Source organism: Solenopsis invicta, chromosome 12 (assembly GCF_016802725.1).
Source record: "Solenopsis invicta isolate M01_SB chromosome 12, UNIL_Sinv_3.0, whole genome shotgun sequence".
Taxonomy (NCBI): domain Eukaryota; kingdom Metazoa; phylum Arthropoda; class Insecta; order Hymenoptera; family Formicidae; genus Solenopsis; species Solenopsis invicta.
Window position 1 is genome coordinate 1,949,877 of NC_052675.1, and position 19,978 is coordinate 1,969,854.

A 19,978-nucleotide genomic window follows, 5' to 3' on the forward strand; every position below is an offset into this window, starting at 1 on the left:
AATAAAAAATACTCATATTTTTTATTAAGCTTTAACTCTTTAAAATAAGATCGATTGCACACTCCATTTTAGCAATCAATAATAGAAGATCGGAGGTCATAAAATACGTGTGGAATGCTGAGATATCATAATATCTCGCATATTTCACCTTGAATTCTACCAGCAACCGCTAAAATTATTTTGTTACAATCTATTCTGACATTGCAGGATAGTTTTTTTATTATTAAGGCTCATTAATTTCGTTTTTATTAAAAGCTGAATTTTAATTTTTGCAGGAAGTAGCGATTGTTATAAGTGTATACTCTTTACGCAATTTTGAGTAAGTTACTTGAGTCGAATAAGGTCTAGTACTAAATAAGGCCCACTTTTAAATTTACCATTTAAAAATGCGCTTTATGTTTGAAATATATGTTTAAAAGATATGTCATAGGAAGTAGATAAAGAGGGACTAGAAAATTAATATCGGTAACAGCACATTTATTTAGTGCAACAAAAGTTTGTAACAAAGTGGGTAAATCAGTTTTTATAAAAATTTGTTGTAAATTTAATAAGTATACATTATTTTATAATTTATTACAGCATATTATAATATTATTCAACTTTCTAACTATAGAAAAAAACAAATATATATATATATATATATATATCTCTATATATCTATTTTTTGGAATAAGTATACTTTTTTTATAAATAATACATTATTAAATAAGGCTCACTTATACATTTATTGTTATAGCCATTGCCATTTGTTTATTATGTATATGACTTGCAGCAGAAAATAACAATTTTCAATGATGCTAACTTTTCATAAGCTAAAATTACACTAAAATAGTTAGAATTTCTTAAAGTTAAAATATTAGTTATAGACAAAATTGAAAATAATTGTGATGTTTTACAGTAAAATAGATTTTAAAGGATTTCGTATTTGTGATTAATAATCATTTTAACAATGAGTTGGAAAATAATGTTTAATTCCTTTGTTATTTTTAATTTATTTTTAATTCAGGCCTTATTAAAAGCACAAGAATTTAATAAGACCCAATATCAGAATTTAAAAACATTTCTTTTTGTTTATTTAAAAATGTTTAGAAGATAATTTGATTTTAGCGAGTGGTTGAAATAGATATTTTATTCTCACTTAGTTTATTTCAATATCTTTGTAAATAGAATTTATAAAAAATAAAATAAGTTGGCCTTATTCGGCTCGGGTATCTTAGTATATAATAGAGAATAATTTTTTAACTTTAGTCTAGCTTGAAAGCTTTGAATGTGACTTTCAAATAATATAATTGAATTTAACGTATGCCGTAATGTGTCTAAATTTAGTATATAAAGTTGTATCATGTAGCGAGAAGGGTTGTGAGATGATTGTGAGCCATTTGCATTATGAGTTTCAGGAAATGCTGGAGTGTCGATCGAACTCACTTGACGTTGATACTGCTGATTTTTCTTCGACGGAAAGTCGAATTCACGATCACGTGAGGGTAAAGAGAATAGCGCTAAGGTCAGACCAGCAAGCTAAAGGTAATGCTAAAGTCGTCCTTTTTTACCGACCGAACGTTAATTTTCGGTCATGCCGTTCTTCTAATTGCATTTACAGATTTAAAAATTCTTTTCCACAATTAAAGTATAGACAGTATTGTATAATGGACACTATATAAGGATAAGGAAAACAAAAAAAATTGAAAATAATTTTCTAATTTTTTTCGTTTTCATTATCCTTATATAGCGTCCATTATACATTACTGTCTATACTTTAATTGTGGAAAAAGATTTTTAAATCTGTAAATGTAATTAGAAGAACGGCATGCCCAAAAATTAACGTTCGGTCGGTACAAAAGGACGACTTTAGCATCCCCTTAAACGCATTCTTAAATATATTATCTGTTCTTATCTTCAATTTCAGCATTATCTAATGCAAGATCTCTCAATTACCACGTTACACAATTACTGTTCTGTTATTCTTCAAACTTATTCTGCACGCAAAATTTTCGGTAATTGTTAAGAATACCCACTGCACCTCCGATTTTGACGAAATTAGGCTCATTCGACGCGTTTTCACTCAAAATGAAAGAATCTGGCAAGAAAAAGTGTCGCTCTGGCCCGCGAACCGAGATATCAAGTGTTAAAGTTGGCGATTGCACAGGTTAAGATACCTGTCATCTCGGCGTTATGTAGCAAACTGAGCATGCGCTGTGGTCACGTTTGCATGCTGGTGACCGCATGCGCATGCGTTTTAGTAACTTAATTTATTTAAAAAGTGTTAAATAAAAATTTTGAAATTTATGAATCTGTACAATATTTCTTATAATAACCCAACCTGAATCTTAGTTTTAAATAAAAAATTGTTTTTATGAAAGTTGAAACTACCGATATCTGTTTTACAGTGAAATTAACTTTTATCTTAATTTGCATGATACAAAGCACTTTCCACGTGAAGCGAGGTCCATCCCCAACCCACTTTCTCCACCCCCAGCGTACCCTCCCCCACAGATGTCTGCTTTGCAGCCAAATTAATTGTTATTTTAATTTACATGATACAGGGGGCTTTTTACGCGGAGCGAGGTCCATCCCCACCCCACCCTTTCCACTCCCACCACCCCCCCGCGCGGGGGGTGAAAAGGGTGGGGTGGGGATGGACCTCGCTCCGCGTAAAAAGCCCCCTCTATCATGTAAATTAAAATAACAATTAATTTGGCTGCAAAGCAGACATCTGTGGGGGAGGGTACGCTGGGGGTGGAGAAAGTGGGATGGGGATGGACCTCGCTTCACGTGGAAAGTGCTTTGTATCATGCAAATTAAGATAAAAGTTAATTTCACTGTAAAACAGACATAGGTAGTTTCAACTTTCATGCAAAACAATTTTTTAAAACTAAGATTCAGGTTGGGTTGGGTTAAAAAAAGGGTGGCGGGGGGAGGGGCAAAGCCCCTCCCCCTTTTAAGCATTTACTTTCCGCACGATAACTTAATTAATTTATTCATTTATCACTGAATCACTTATATTGCTCTGTATTTATGTTTCAAATTCGCGCACTTTTTGTATGTGTGTGCCCATGGAGCATGCAAACGTGCCCAAAGCGCATACTCAGTTTGCTACATAACGCCGAGATGACAGGTATCTTAACCTGTGCAATCGCCAACTTTAACACTTGATATCTCGATTCGCGGACCAGAGCAACACTTTTTCTTGCCAGATTCTTTCATTTTGAGTGAAAACGCGTCGAATGAGCCTAATTTCGTCAAAATCGGAGGTGCAGTGGGTATTCTTAACAATTACCAAATTTTCGAATCATCATTTCTCTTATACTAAGCTTCTAGGCTCAATCTGAAGCACAATATTGTTCTTTGTTGTAATTCCAATGGTGCACCATACTTATTTTATACGTACGTAGAGTCTAAAATTTCTAACAAAACTATATTTTTATAATTTTTTTTTCGTTTTTTATATCAAATTGTAGCTTGTACTTTTTGTTAATTTATATTCTTCATTATTGTCCGTACTTTAATTCTGCAAGATAATTTTTCAATCTGTATCATCAATAAAAAGATCTGTTTTAAAAATATTCGCGTATACAGATAATTCCAACCTTAAAGGGATTTTAAAGTCGTCCGTTTTTACAAATTATTATTATTAAGTTTCTAAGTTTCAAATTTTTGAATTACGCTTGTAGATTTAAAAATTCTTCTCCGTAATTAAAGTATAAACTATAATGTATAACGGACGTAACAATTTCATAAGAAAAACAAAAAAAATTGAAAAATTAGTTTTGTTGTCAGCTTCTGATGAACCGTTGATCGTAGAAACATCTTCTTTGTATAAAATTTTTACACTTGTACGTAAAAAAACAAATATCGTCCGTCAAAGAGATGACATTAAAAAATAATATTGTGCTTTTAGAAATGAGCTTTAGGGGAAAATAGGGTTATTGTACGCACTGGATAATTGTACGCTTCGTTGTTTGGCATCTTCCCATGAATACAGATTATATCACAACGATATTTGTAGGCTGAAGATATTTTTTTAATATATGTATAACCATACGTTATATCATTTAAAAACGTAGTTAATTAAAAAAATAAGAAAAAGTAAAATCATGATTTTTGTTGCGATTTCAGCGTTCAGAAAATAAGGCAATAAGTCTGTATTTTTAATTTAATCATTTAATCTTGTTATACCTAACAAAAATTTTTTCGTACGTTTTTCGAGCTATTGTTTATTAAATTTCCTTAAATAATCATTGAGTAATTGTTTTTTTATCAAATCAAGTTCACAGTAGACAATTTTACGCATCCATCTTGAAAAGCGTGAGACCACGTGAGACCAACTATAGTGCCACTAGTACAGTGTAGTGCAGTGTAGTGCAGCTAAATGAATGGGTTATAACCTCATTTTTCCTCCTCGTACATTTATCCAACCACACGTACAATTACCCAAGGCCCGAGAAATTTTTTCGTTTATCCACTTGCCTTTTTTTGCTGAATATAGCATTACCAAATGAAAAATTGTTATGTTACAATACATAATGATAAAAAAAATGTTTAAAGTTTCTATTTCTGTATTCGTATCGATTTCAACTTCAAAAATCACTTCACTGCGATAAATTTTCCTTAAGTGCGTGCAATTTACCTACTTTCCCCTATATGTATATAAGGTGTTAGCCCGCATAGCACATAATATTGCAACAATATTGCAACAATATTAAGATATTGCAGTAATATTACAGCGATATTGCAGTGTAGAAATATTGTAGAAATATTAGAATGCGATATACCACATTATAATATTGTTATGACATTGCAGCAATATTGCAATATAATATTTCATATTACAATATTGTAGTGATATTGTAGAAATATTAGAATGCAATATACCGCATTGTAGCATTAATTTGACATTGCAGCAATATTGCAATATGATGTATCATATTACAATATTGCAGTGGTATTGCAGAAATATTGGAATGCGATATATCGCATTATAATATTATTACGGTCGTGCGATATTTGTAATGTGTCACCGTATAGTTTATGTAATCGATAGTAATGAGTTGACGGTCGCTCGTTGACGACGGTTGTTTTTATGTTGCTGACGTCTGGAGCCTCGTTTCGGTGACAGACGTGTTCTAATAAACGTCTCAGTTTCTTTTAAAGAATCTGCTTAATTATTTATTGTGCGTGAGTGCGCGTGAGTGCCTTGTGCCACCGTCGGACGTAACAATATTGTTATGACATTGCAACAATATTGCCATATGATGTCATATTACAATATTGCAGTGGTATTGCAGAAATATTGGAATGCGATATATCGCATTATAATATTGTTATGACATTGCAGTAATATTGCAATATTTCACATTACAATATTATAAAAATATTAGAATGCGATATATCACATTATAATATTGCTATGATATTGCAGCAATATTGCAATATGATATACTCAGATAGCATACAATATTTACGATAAATATTAATAAACATTTATTATAAATATTTTTCATAAATGTTATAAAAATATTTCATACATATTTTATGTACATGACAAAAAACTTATAAAAATTTTTATCCAAAATTTTATTAAAATATTCATAAAATATTTTCTAAAATATTTATGCTAAATAAAAAATTAATGTTTAGTAAAATATTTTATAAAATATTTCAAAAAATATTTATGATAAATAAAAAATAAACATTTAGAGAAATAATTTATAAATTTTTTCTTATTTAATTTAATTATTGCATTATAGTAACATATTTTTTCTAGTTGCATTTTTTATTAAACAAATAACGTGTATTGACCTGTTCTATCAGTTATATACACAAATTAGCACTAAGTGTTCACAGGTCATTACAAGGGATTAGTTCGCAGCGATCTTAGAGGTTAAGCAACGTTGACCGCAGTCGCGACTTGAATGGGTGACCGCTTGAGAATATAAATATTACTGCAATATCTCAGTAATACCGCTGTAACATTTCTGCAATATATTACGTCCGTGAAAATTAGTCACAGAAATATTATTGCAATATGTCAGAAATATTACTGAAATATTGCAGTAATATTACTACGACAAATTTTCGCGGACATAATATATTGCAGTAATGTTACAGCAATATTATTGAGATGTTGCAATAATATTCCTATGACAATTTTTTGCGGATACAATTTATTGCAGCAATATTACAGCAACATGTCTGTAATATTCTTTAATATTATATAATGTTGAAGAATATTACTGCAATATCTCAGTAATATTACCGAAATATTGCAGTAATACTACTGCAATAAATTTTCGTGTACATTAAACATTGCAGCAATATTACTGCAATATATCTTTGCAATATTACCGCAATATTGCAATATTGCAGCAATATTATGTGCTATGCGGGAGTTAATGATTGTCTCCATGTTTTACCATAGGAGCACGCATTTGTAATTTCTAAAATAATAATATATTAGAAGTACATATCCGTCGATAAATCATACTCCTATGGTAAAACATGGAGACAACCGTTAACGAATATTCTATATATATATATATATATATATGTTGCACGTTATTTCGTTTATGAAACTCATTCTGAAAGATGCCAATCTGTCATATTTAGAAAAAAATAATAATTTAGAAAATCTGTCATTTTTTAATTGATTGCGATTGTCTATCATTATATTATCAGTACGGGAAAAAAGTCATTCTGAAAGAACTGATCTTGCTAAAGTAGGCAAGTATTTAATGGCGATATTACTTAAGTTCACATTAGTTCCTGAAGAAGTCCAGTACTGTATTAGACTTGTTTCTATGGCGGAATATTTTGGTTTAGATAATTTTTTAGTTGAATGTGTAAACATAATCTAAAACTATTTTTTCGAAAGGTCATTAACCTTTGCAATTAATAAACTGTGAGTGCTTTATATATATTAGTTGAGTCGACTCAAAATGTTAATTAAAATCACATTTATTTTGCGACTTTGTCGATAAAAACGGTTCAAGTCTGTGCTAAAATCATGCAGTAAGAGTACCCCCACCATATGATTTTAGCACAAACTTGAACCATTTTTATCGACAGTATCGTAAAATGAATGTAATTTTAGTTCATATTCCGACCAGAATAGATGTGCGTTTTTAGTGCGCCGGGAATTTTAGCGTTATAAGAAAAAAGCTGGCATGGTCACTCTCAGGTTCCTCTTTGCTTATACTTTTATAAATTCGATCTTTAATCTCAAGAATCAATTCACCCAATTAATCGAAACTGTAGGATCGATCTAATCGGGTATTAAAGACCCTAGAGGGTCTCTATCGCGTATCATATACAAAAGAATCAATTCTTTAAAAGATCAAATCGAGATTGCCCATCCCTAACCAATATAAGATAAAAAATAAACAAAACCAGAATAGTTTTAAGGTTATACTTAATCTCATTGAAACTGACTTTATCTAATCTAACCCGCATAAGTACACATTTAATTCTAAAAAAAAAAATTGTACAAGATACGACATTTATATATTCCTGAGGTGAGGTAAGCCTTAACATTCACTGAGGGTTTGTGTGATCCCAACAAAAGTTTTGACTAAATTTTTTTTACATTATTATTTTAATATTGGACTTCTATTGATATATACAGGGTGTCCGGGAACTAGAGAACCTTCCGCTTTGAGAGTATAAAGGAGATAAAAAGGGTCAAAAAAGTCTTATATCATTTTGCGAAATTCGCTATAATTATCGAGTTATAAAATTGTCTGAGCCAATGTGCAGTGACGCCGTGCTATCGCTCCTAGCTCGTACACAACGGCGCGCGGTGGGACAAGTGACGCGTCGTTGTTTGAATTTGCACGGCGCGACGATCTGAATTCGTCTCACCGCGTGTACGTACACTGCAAAAATTAAATGTGTTATTTATGAAATGTATAAGGAGAAGCTTCAGCTAACATAATACAATTGCAGTGTATGTATAGTCGTGAGCTAAAAGGTTGCAACACATTTTTTTTGATGGTAGATAGTTTGATGCTTAATTGGTTGGATCCACAGGTAAGAACCAATGACGTTCGCCGTTTGATGAGCAAGTCTACATTTCAAAAACAATCGAAGAAAATGTGTTGCAACTTTTTAGCTCACGACTATACACGCGATGTGGCGAATTCAGACCGTCGAGCCGTGCCAATTCAGTCAACAACGCGTCACCTTTCCTGCCGCGCAACGTTGCCTACGAGCTAGGCGCGATGGCGCGACGTCACCGAACATTGGCTCAGATGTTATATTTTATAACTCGATAATTACAGCGATTATCGCAAAATGGTATAAGACTTTCTTGTCCCTTTTCATCTCCTCTATGTTTTCAAAGCAGTAGGTCTTCTAGTTCCACTATGTATGAAAAGATATGTGTGTGTGTGTGCGTGTGCGTGTGCGTGTGTGTGTGTAAAATTAAAGAGCAATAAATATATATTAATAAATTATAATTATTGATGTTTTATATTTATTCAAAAATATGCTATTACACAGCGTAAAATGATAATGGAATCGACATCAAAATGATACTTTCGTCATCAATTCAATGTCGAAATCATCATTTTGATGTCGATTCGACTTCAATTCCATTATCATTTTTCACTGATATAAAGAACTGTGTAGTTATTTTAAATAATATTTAGTACCTTGTAAAATTAAATAAAAGGATTGATCTTTGACGGATCGATTCTTCAAACGGTTTATGCGATTTGTTATCAAATCGATTCTCAAGTCTGCGATTTGTATCAATTTAAAAAATCGATTTTTTTGACAAAATCGCCCACCTCTAATAATGGTAGATTGGAGCTACAGTTTCAAATTTTGCAGAAGTTTATAGCATACTTTAATCCATATTACATATTAAAAAATGCCAAAATTGTGATTTTTTAGTAACTTTAATAAGATTTCTCAAAATCCTGACATAATAGACATTTCACGCTCAGATTCGTTTTTCGGTAGCAACCAAAAATACAAAAAATAAGTTATTGAACTTTAAGGAGGCTGACCCATTTGTAGTGTCAAAAAACTTGATTTTTTACAATTTCGTAAATAATGACTATTTAAAAATATTTTCTTAAAATTTGAACGCGATTGCTTTATGGAGTTCTAGCGGTTTGAGTGATCTGAGATCAGATAAGATTTCGAACCTGCGATTGTTTTTCTTAAAACATGTTTTCTTTTTTAAATTTGCTCACAATATCTAAAAAAAAACGACTTAATGCGCTGATTTGCGATTTTGAGACGTTAAATTAAATAAAACGATTACAAATATTTTTTCTGCACAATAAAACTAAAAAAGTAATTTATTTTTAAAGATATACTGTTTTGACAATTTAATAAAAAATAATGGCCAAAAAATAAACCTTTTTCTACATGAAGACATAATTTTAACAATTTATAATTTTTAACAATTTTTTTTAGGTTTACTGTATGCATTTAACATTTTTAATTACAGATCAATTTCGGTTTTTTGTTTCAACAACTAATTTAGGCTGTACAGTGTCAGCAACTTAATTTAGATATATCTGCCACAATTACTGTTTCTCGGCTATTTTCAAATATTACTTTATATAAAAATTCATTTTTATTCTGTAAAATGCAAATAAAATTTAAGCCCAAATCTAAAATTAAAAATAACTATTTTTCCACAAAAAATTAATAATTATCAATTTTTTGTAAATATACCATTAAGATGATTCGCCATATCATTATAGTTTTATTAAATTATTATTTTAAAATTAATTACGCAAACAGTTATCAATATTTTATAAAAGGTTAATACTTTTATGTAATTTTAACCTATTTATGTAAATATACGTACAAATTATAATTCTTCAAGATTTTGTCATACAATTTAATAAATGTTGTCCTGTCTGGAGAATAGATTTGCGACCAATAGATTTGCGACAGATTTCAAAATTTTATTTAAAGTTTTATATATATTTTATATATATATATCTCTACAAAAATGTATTTTAATATATGCGCTCACATTCTAACTTCTTGAATATTTTTTGCATTGCACAATATTATGTAAGTTCATAAATAAAATTTTATCCTAAACTTTGACATGATTTAAAAAATTTAATTATAAATGTTTAAAACAAGTTTCACTCCCAATTTTTGTGTCTTGTGCATTTTCAATAATTTAATAGAGGAGAATAATATGACAATAGAGGAAAATAATAAGGAGGTAATATGGCACTCATTTTTATTTTACTAACAAAATCCTATGTTATTATTTAACTTTGCATAACTCGAAGAATGTACAGCTAAATAAAAAGTTAAATAACAAAAAACAGAGTGTACATTCATTCGTGTGATAATACGGTCAAGTTTAAAAACAATGAGAAAATATGTGTAATTAAATGCTAAAATATACTTTGAAAAAGTGTCGAAGTGCTCAAAAGTAAAAATATTTTACAGCAATTGTTAGCAATTGTGTATTGGCACATTAGCGCCATTAAAAAACCGCGGGCTACTGATTGAATAATTTTATAAACAATTGTTACAATTCGTCACCTAATAACGGAAATAATGAGGGTAGCTATAATGTCTATAATAATCATAATACCCTCTTTTTCTCTACGTTTCCATTGATTAAACATGTATTCGTTTTTTTCTAATGCATTATAACGTATTAAAATAAAAAAACTTTAAGGCTCCTGAGTACTCGCCGCGACCGATTGAAGTCGTGACGTCGGAAGCAAGAAATTGCGTGAAATGACACGTAATTTTGTCAAACATGCCATTTGTAAATAAAGCCAATTTGGATAAAACAGACTAAGCAGATGGCTTTAAAACACTTCTAAATATCGGTCACGACTGTCCATTTTTCGCCTAGCAGTCAGTAAATATAGTCGTAAAAAGCACGTAAAGTGACGCCTATTCAGACAGCAAAACACAGATAGCTATTGAAAGAAGTAAAAAATGTACTTTTATGTATAAAATTCAAAGAAACTTTACTCGCGGTCCATTTTTACTCGCGGCCAATTTGGTAAATACGAGACAAGTCATATTTTCACAATGAAACACATAATAACAAAATGATATGTACGACAACATCTCATCGTCAATCTGTCACGTTTCACGTGTATTAGTTCTAGTTTTGTCCGCGACGAAATGTCGCTACCGTCGACGCGGAGTTCTCGGCTGAAGAGTCAAGAGCCTTAATACCTGATTCCGCGTCACGTAAGCGTGCTCCGCGTGTTATGTCGTACCGATACACGAATGTACAGACATGTTGAGGCGTCATGTCGGATTATGCAACTGATGAGGTAGCGTTCGTGGTATTATCATGATATATCGAGATAACAACTTGGTAGAATTTAGCGTCAGCGTTAACGAATCTACAAAGAAATTTTTTTTTCCAGCATAACTCATACGTTAAAACTGGTGGATCATTCAATAACTCGCAACATCAAAAGCAAAAAAAGACAAAAAAATTTTTGGTAAAAAGAAATTGACAATTACGCGACAGATTTCGTATTACTTGTGTGTTTCATGTCTCACTTGCAGTAACTTGCAGTATTGTATATAGATGATGTATACAGGTAACTGAAATAAGGTAACAAACTTTGGGGCCGAGATCTCCACATCAAAATGTCTGATAAAAATGCTATATTTATTACCAAAAATATCGGACACAACAGTCGTGTGCTTGCACGAATGTATTTGAGAGATCTTCTGCCACTCAACGGATCGCCGCAAAGCGCCCTGTAGACGCAAAAACTATTTTTTGCACTTCATAATTTTACTAGTAGTACTTGTAGCATTTTTTCTAAAATATTCTGTATTTTTAATGTCAAAACATGATATCTTCATACTATGTATACCAGGGCCAAATTATCCATTAGACGAACTGACCGCCAGAGGCCTCATTGCCGGCTTTTTAAATTAATTATTTTCAAAACTATTTCAAACTAAATTTATTCTGCAATAAATAATTTTTATAAAACAAAAAAATGATAATATATCAATTTTTTATTTAATTAAAATAAATAGGTAATAATAAATTATTTAAACAATTTCAATAAAATAAGATCAAAAACTTTTATTTCTTAAGATAGTTCTCTACTCTACAGATTAAAAAATCAAAATTTCTTCAAATTTTGAGTACGAATTAATAGGATAATGCGATATACTGAGTGACTGGTGCAATTAAAAAAAGATTTCAAAGTTGAAATAACACCAATTAAAATCAGCTATTTTTATACATGTAATTTATACCAAGTATGCAAAAAAGGTTAGTCTCAGTTACGCACAGATCCAATCGGACACTACCAATCACGTAATCTAATCTAACCCAACCAACGGAAATACTCTAAGCATCGGCCGCTATGATTGGTGATGTTTAATCGGGTCTGTGCGCAACTAGGACACTCCCTGCAAAAATATCATATATTACAAAACGTTCATCAGAAAGGTCAATTTGGAAATTGTCATTGATAAAAAATAAATTAAAGTAATCGTTAAGAGTAAAAAAAATTGTACGCTTTTCTACTGCTTTCAATAGAGAACGAGTTAACAAAATCTTTGCCTTTCAAAGATATCGTCAAAGATTTTGCTCGTGAGAAAATCAAGAAAATTGTCTTATAAGAAACGTGAGACATCAGAACCGTAAATTATTTATTTTTAACGTAAAAATTAAATATTTAATTCATAAATGAATGTTTCAAACTATTTAATTTATCTGTGTATACTAGTTATACCTAACTCAATTAAGGAAAACATTAAAAAGAGAATCCTACAAAAAATCTTGGCTACAAGCCCTTTCAATTTGACCCTGCTATGTACTATCGATACGTGCGTAACGTCCTATCTCGCGACGCCATACATTTTTCTGAACTCTATATCTTATAATATGACGTAATTTTACTAGACCATCAGGATTTCTCGCTTCAAAAACTATAAAAAATGATGTTTGTCTACTTTCTCAAATACATTAAAAACAGGCCTTTTCGTAACAACTTTATATAATCTTTTATTTTTTTTATATTGTAATTCACGGTTGCAATTAGTGATAAGATATCGAGTTTTTAAGAACGTTGCCGCGTTTACTTTTGACAACGTTCAATCGATCATCTATTTTCGTATTAATTCAACGTATTTCTGCACATTTTTCATTGTTAAAGAATATTGTTATAAAATTATTCACAATTATATAACAAGCAGCTCCACAATAGTAAATTTTTGTTTACATATAATAGTTGCGCAACAGCCGCAAAATTCTGTAATTGTTTCTGGACCCGCTAAGTTTCGTTGGATTCTTTCGTTTTTTATACAAATTTTGATTTCTTTTTAACGATTCAACAACTGATCTCAGCAACATTGCAATTTTATTGATAAAATACATATGTCGGATAAGCAGCCAGTGATGTTACCTTATTTAACTTAATTGCAACTAAAGATGATCCTAGATGTATCATGAATGTGAAACATCTAGCATTCCTGTTATCTCAACATTTACAATTAAAATGCTTATACGCTTATTACGCTCGCGTTCTAATCGACTTTCCTCTTTCTGCCTACGTGTTCTTATTCAAAATAACTTATTCATTGATAGTTCTCTTGACAAAAAGAATATCTTGCATCAATGTATACCATAGTTCGGAAATAATGCGTTAAGATTAGTAACTTCGACGTGGGCGGATATCGGGAAGAAGGGCTGGGGAGGGGCTTCTTGCATCCCCTCCCCATATTTTTCCTAACCCAACCCAACTCTATTTTAGTTACATAATTTCAAATCTAATATTGCAACGTGGTCAATTGGATATCCTTTGCTAAATTATAACTAAAATAGGGTTAGGTTGAGTTAGAAAAAATACGGGGAGGGGGTGCAGAGGAAGAGGCAAAGCCTCTCCCCCGCCCACGCAATCTGTATCACATGGGTGTCTCAATTTATCGTGTAACTTTCAAAACAGGATTTTTCCGCTATGACCTCGGGATACTACGAACGCCTGTAGTTCTGCTTACCGCCACTACAAAACGTTAGCGTGCACACACGCAAACATACAACATACCTTATACAGTGCATTGAATTGTAATAAATATGTAAAAATAATTTTTTTTACATACCGATGAAATAAAGGAGTTTACGTAAATAATGTATATAACCTTTTTTGTAGAGTTTTTTAAGTTCTCATTTTTTGTCTAAAACTTTTGTTTCTAAAATTAATATTTTTGGAAATAGACTAAATTTTAAGTTTTTTTGTGATTTTGCGGTATTTCCGGTCTCGACCGCCATTTTTAAGTGTCATATTCGTATTCAGATGACAAAAATATGTAAAAATTAAATGTTTTTATTTGTTTTAGTGAAGAAAACGCTTTTTCAAAGGTTTACCAATTGTAAAATATATTGCAAAAATATTATTAAGTATCAAAAATTGCTTCGACCAAATATGCTTTCTTCGTTTATATATATTATTTCACTCGGTTAGAGATGCAAATCAAGGTTCTTTTTAATGCCAAATGGAATCGAATCAAACTTTGTTCGAATCAATAAATTTAAAAAAATTAAAAAACAAATACAATTTCAAGACTCTTATAAATAATGATTCAAATACAACAAGACGAGCTAAGGAGCCGTGCTGGGTGTTATGCGCCAAAAACAAACAAATGCCAAATAAATGTAAACGTTTCGACCTTTAATCAACGGTCTTCCTCGGTACAAGAAACTTAGGTTCTATAACAACAAGTATTACAAATTACAATAAGGTTACAAATCTCATCACAAATTAACGCATTAAATTAGTTAACAAATAAAAATCTCTTACCAAATATGAAAATGCGACATCAGCTTACAAAAATCGTGATATGTCGGGAATGCCGTAGTCTAAATGATAATCTTGAGGACCGTGAATAGATATTGTTTTCGGAACATGATCTGGTAAAAACAGAACGAAAAGCAACATAAAGAGAATATGTAAAGACTGAAAGGGGAACAACTACAAATAATTTAGAACAAAAAGTGTCGAAAGTCACTTCAAATCCGCGATAATTTTATCAATTTGATATTAAGATTGGAACTCAGGGATGCTTATAAGCACATGCACACTTTAAGACATCAATTGTAAGATAGATTATCAGCACCTTTTCTTTTGTTTCTTTATTCTTTCTCTTATCAATAAACAAACATTCAAAACACCAAAACGCTTTTGCGTACCGAATCTCTGCTTTCCTCTCGTCCAAAACTAATTCTTAATCCCGTTGTGAAACCCACATCACCGAGTTAAAACCGCGCATTAAGAATTTCGGTTATTTTAGTTTTAAAGACTTGAAAAAAAAAACTGATTTTTTTTTCAACTTTTTCTGTTTTTTCTCAAGAGTAAAAAGCTTTATTAAAAAAATTCTCGTGTGTTGGTAAAATATGTTTCCGTAAAAAAAATAATTGCGTACAGAAAACTGAAATTAAATAAAATTAATATGTGATATCCCACACGGCACAGAAATTTGAAAAATGACGCCCAAAAGATGTCTAAGGAATATCTTTAAGATGTCTTTTGAACTTTTGTATCGTTAGAGTTGTTAAGAAAAAGCATTACCTTCAGAGAATAGCAATAAGTAGATACATTATACATATAAGTATATGTATAATATAATGTTATCGAAATATTCTGTAAAAAGGGTGATTGATAAAACACAATTCAAAAATTACAAATTTTTTAGCGGAATAATATTTATTGATGTCACGGAAAACGTGGTTTATTAACTTAAGATAACGGTTTTTTATGATAGCTGTAAATGAATAAAAAATTTAAAATTGAAAAGTGTTGTATCATGATGATTTATCAGTACCAAAGTTATCTTTTAAGGAGATGGTGAACCTAAAGCCAAATTTCTTTGACGTTGGTATCACAAGATTTTTTTTCGAGCAACACACGATCGCGCGCGTGGCGAAGGGTAAGGGGAGTAGCGCTAAGGTCAGGTAAGCAAGCAGGTGATCTTTGTTCAACATACTAATGAATAGGGAAAAGTGGGCTAAATCGGATCTATTTACAGGTTTTGCTCTCTATAAGACGCAAATAAAATCCGATAGCGAAAACGAAAGTGCGATTAGAAAGATAATTTAATTCCATTCATTTTTGCTTTAAATCATTTTGATGTATCTCTCACCTGTGTTGAACTGTAATGGAAAATGTAAAAACGCTTTTTCCAGCCTAATTTGGAATTACTGGTTCCAAATCGGACTACCTTCCTGTACAAATCGGATTCTATTTTGATCTATTTTTAAATAAAATTTTAAAAGATATTAATGTATTTCTTTTTAGTGTTGAGTAAAAACGAGCAATTGAACAGTGAAATATACAACAGTTACAATTTATATATTAGATGTACAACTTTGCTTCCGCCATTTTCCAATAGATAGCTTTAGTGGTATGTGGTGGTGGAAATAAACAGATGTAGACGGCATACAATAAACTTGGACATTTGTCAACATAACCCCATCGAAGCATTAGTTGATTTGTAAAGTAATTCTCAATTGAAAATGTCACTTTACGAGTCAAATTCTTGTCATTTGTGGAAGGTTTTAATTTTCTACTTCAATATGAAGAAATCTGCGGCTAAGGCTCATCGAATGCTCTTAAATACTTATGGCGAGACCGCTATTAGTGAAAGAACGTGTCGTAAGTGGTTTCAACGCTTTAAGAACGTTAATTTTGACACGAAAATCGGCGTGGCGGTGGAAGAGAGAAGGTTTTCAAAAATGCAGAATTGGAGGCATTACTTTATGAAGACTCGTGTCAAACACAAGAAGAATTGGCAAAATCATTGAGAGTGATTCAACAAGCCATTTCAAAACGCCTGAAAGCCATGGAAATGATTCAGAAACAAGAAAATTGGGTGTCGTACAACTTAAAGCCGAGAGATGTTAAACGGTGTTTGTTTGCTTGTGAACAGCTGCTTGAAAGGTAGAAGGGATTTCTGCATTGCATTGTGACTGAAGACAAAAAATGGGTTCATTACAATAACCCCAAGCGCAAAAAATCATGGGGACTTTCCGGCCATGCTTCCGCATCGACCAAACCAAATATTCACAGTTCAAAAGTCATGCTCTGTATTTGGTGGGACCAGTTCGGCTTAGTGTGTTACGAACTGCTAAAACCGTCTAAAATAATCACAGGCGATCTGTATCAAAAGCAATTAATGCGTTTAAACCAAGTATTGAAAAACAAACAGTCGCAATACAACGAGAGACACGATAAAGTGATTTGGCAGCATGACAATGCTCGACCCTATGTCGCAAAGTCAGTCAAAACATACTTGGAAACGTTGAAATAAAAAGTCCTACCTCACCCGCCGTATTCTCTAGATATTGTTCGCATTGACTATCACTTGTTTCGATCAATGGCACACGGCCTAGCTGATCAGCATTTTCGTTCTTACGAAGAAGTAAAAAATTGGATCGATACGTAAATCACTTCAAAAGATAAGCAGTTTTTTCGACGCGGGATTCGTACGCTGCCCGAAAGATGTGAGAAAGTAGTGGCCAGCGATGGACAATGCTTTGAATCGTAAATGTATAATCAGTTTTTTACAATGAAGCCTCGAATGTCGAAAAAACGGCGGAAACAAAGTTGTACACCTAATAATTAGATGTTTCCCGATCCTGTTATGATATTATTATTACGTAATTAAAGTTGAAGTTGAAATCAATAAAATTCAATTAATCCGAGTCTGATGACTCTATTATTTTACTAATTTATTATTTCTAGGACTAAATTTTGTCGGCCGATCACCAGTGCTACGATCAGGTTACAATTTCAATTTAAAAATCCGATTTGAACAAGAGTCCTTTTAATTTTGGAACAAATTTTACAATAAACCGCAAAAGTGATCACAAAATGATTGATATTTTTTAATTCTACACTCTTTAATTATTTTAAATCAATTACCTTTTAATATTTCAGTATCTTTCAAATAATAATTTACAAGGACCTTTTTTCTTTAAAAAAATTTTTGGCACGATAGCTGAAAATATATATTTGCTTCTATTCTGAATGTTATGACAGAGAAATGTCACATGAGGACTTTACATTATAAATATAACTTGAATCTGCTTAACCGTATTCATTTAAATTAAATAGATTCTCTTTGGAACACGGTCCGATTTAGCCCACTTTCCTCTATGTCATCTATCCTTATTCTTCGATTTTATCGCCATCCATCACCCAGGAACTAACCATATTCTATTTCTATAGATACAAAGATTCCGTTTAACATTCTACACGTATATTTTACGTGCACGTATGCATACATACAATTTTATCCAAGCAACTCAAGCAAGAAAAAAGTATTTAAAAAAATTTTTGAAATCATTCCAGAAAAATTTTTAGAAATGTTTTCAAAAATGTTAAAAATAATAGGATAAGTCGCCTTTAATCATTAAAAAAAAAACATTTATTTTAACGTAAAAGAAATGTTTTTTAAATGTTACAAAAACGCTTCTTAAAAATTTGAAAAAATGTTTATTAAACATTAAAAAAACTTTTTTTTTAAGGTTTACAAGAAATGTTTTCTAAACGTTAAAACAATGAAGAAAAAATGTTCCAAAAATATTTTTAAAATTATATGAAAAACGTGCTTAAAAACGTTTTCAAAAACATAAAAAATAATGAGATAAGTCCTTTTTTTTTTATTAAAAAAATATTTATTTTAATATTGTAAAAAATGTTTCTTAAAATTAAATTAAAAATAAAAATGTTTTCTAAATCAAAACAGATTTTTTTATCTGTGAAACTAGGAACTATACTCGAATTATATCATATTCTTAATTCTTTTATTAATTGTAGGAGTGCCAGATTTGCAGAGTTTTTTCTCAGGAATTTTTTTTCGAAAATCCAAGCGGTCACTATTTAAATCATATCCGCGCCAAACATTGCTAGACCTCTGCGACTTTTGTGAATTGATTTCTAGCAATGATCTGTGAACACTTTGTATTAATATCTGTAAATTACTGACAGATCAGGTCAACATATGTTATCAAACATATAGTATAAAACGTATAATTAAAGCATATTATTTATATAAACATATATAAAATTATAATTCTTTTACTGATTTTCACAAATAAATAGCATCTGGAATAACTTTTCTGTTATTCGTTTAAACGAGGATACAACTAAAAAAAAATCAATATGGTATAATAATTGAATTAAAAATGAAAATACTCTTAATGTTTGATATTAAATCGTTATTCTAAATAATTATATAAAACAAATTAAAACTGAAACATTTCTCAAATGAATTTTAAAATAAATAATAATTAAAAACTAACAAGTTCAAATGTTAAATAAACATTAAATAAATGTTAAATAAACATTTAAAGAATGTTTACCAAAAATAATTTTTTTACATAAATATTTCATAAATATTTACAAAATATTAAATAAATGTTTAAAAAATATTAACTAAAAACCTTTTCTCAAATAACAGCAAATAAATATTTACATAATAATAAATAGACATTAAAAAAATGTTTTCTAACATTATTTCTCAAATGAATAATTAATAACAAATAAATATTTATAAAATATTAAATACACGTTTAAAAAATGTTAAATAAAATCATTTTCTAAAATAAATAATCCATAAAAAATAAATATTTAAGCAATGTTAAATAAATATAATAGAAAAGTTAACTAAAATTTTGTCAAATAAATAATTAATGAAGACTAAATGTTGAAAAAAAAATTAAATAAACGTTATAATATTTTTACTGAAACCATTTTCTCGAATTAATAATTAATGCCAAATAAATATTTACAAAATATTAAATAAACATTAAAAACGTTTTTAAGAAATCATTATTATAAATAAATATTCAATGAAAAAAAATACTATAATAAATAAACATTAAATTTTTTTCCAAAATAAGTTGAGAAAATAAATATTAATAAAAAACAAACATTTAAAAAATATTGTTTGCTAGTTAGGAATATCTTTTTCTAAGCTTTAGATCTAAGTTTCGATAATT

The 19,978-nt window shown here is 30.3% G+C and overlaps 1 protein-coding gene across 2 annotated transcripts in view; it reads right to left on the reverse strand.

The window, feature by feature from the left end:
- Positions 1-19,978, reverse strand: part of LOC105196442 (dual 3',5'-cyclic-AMP and -GMP phosphodiesterase 11) — a 103,545-nt gene that overhangs the window by 71,650 nt on the left and 11,917 nt on the right. Inside the window, exon 2 of one of the 2 annotated variants that reach the window (XM_026140098.2) lies at positions 14,778-14,887. The gene's annotated coding sequence lies outside the window, so the exon portion shown is untranslated. Of the gene's footprint in view, positions 1-14,777; positions 17,877-19,978 lie in introns of those variants that run through there. The other variant, XM_026140097.2, reaches the window with a different exon arrangement.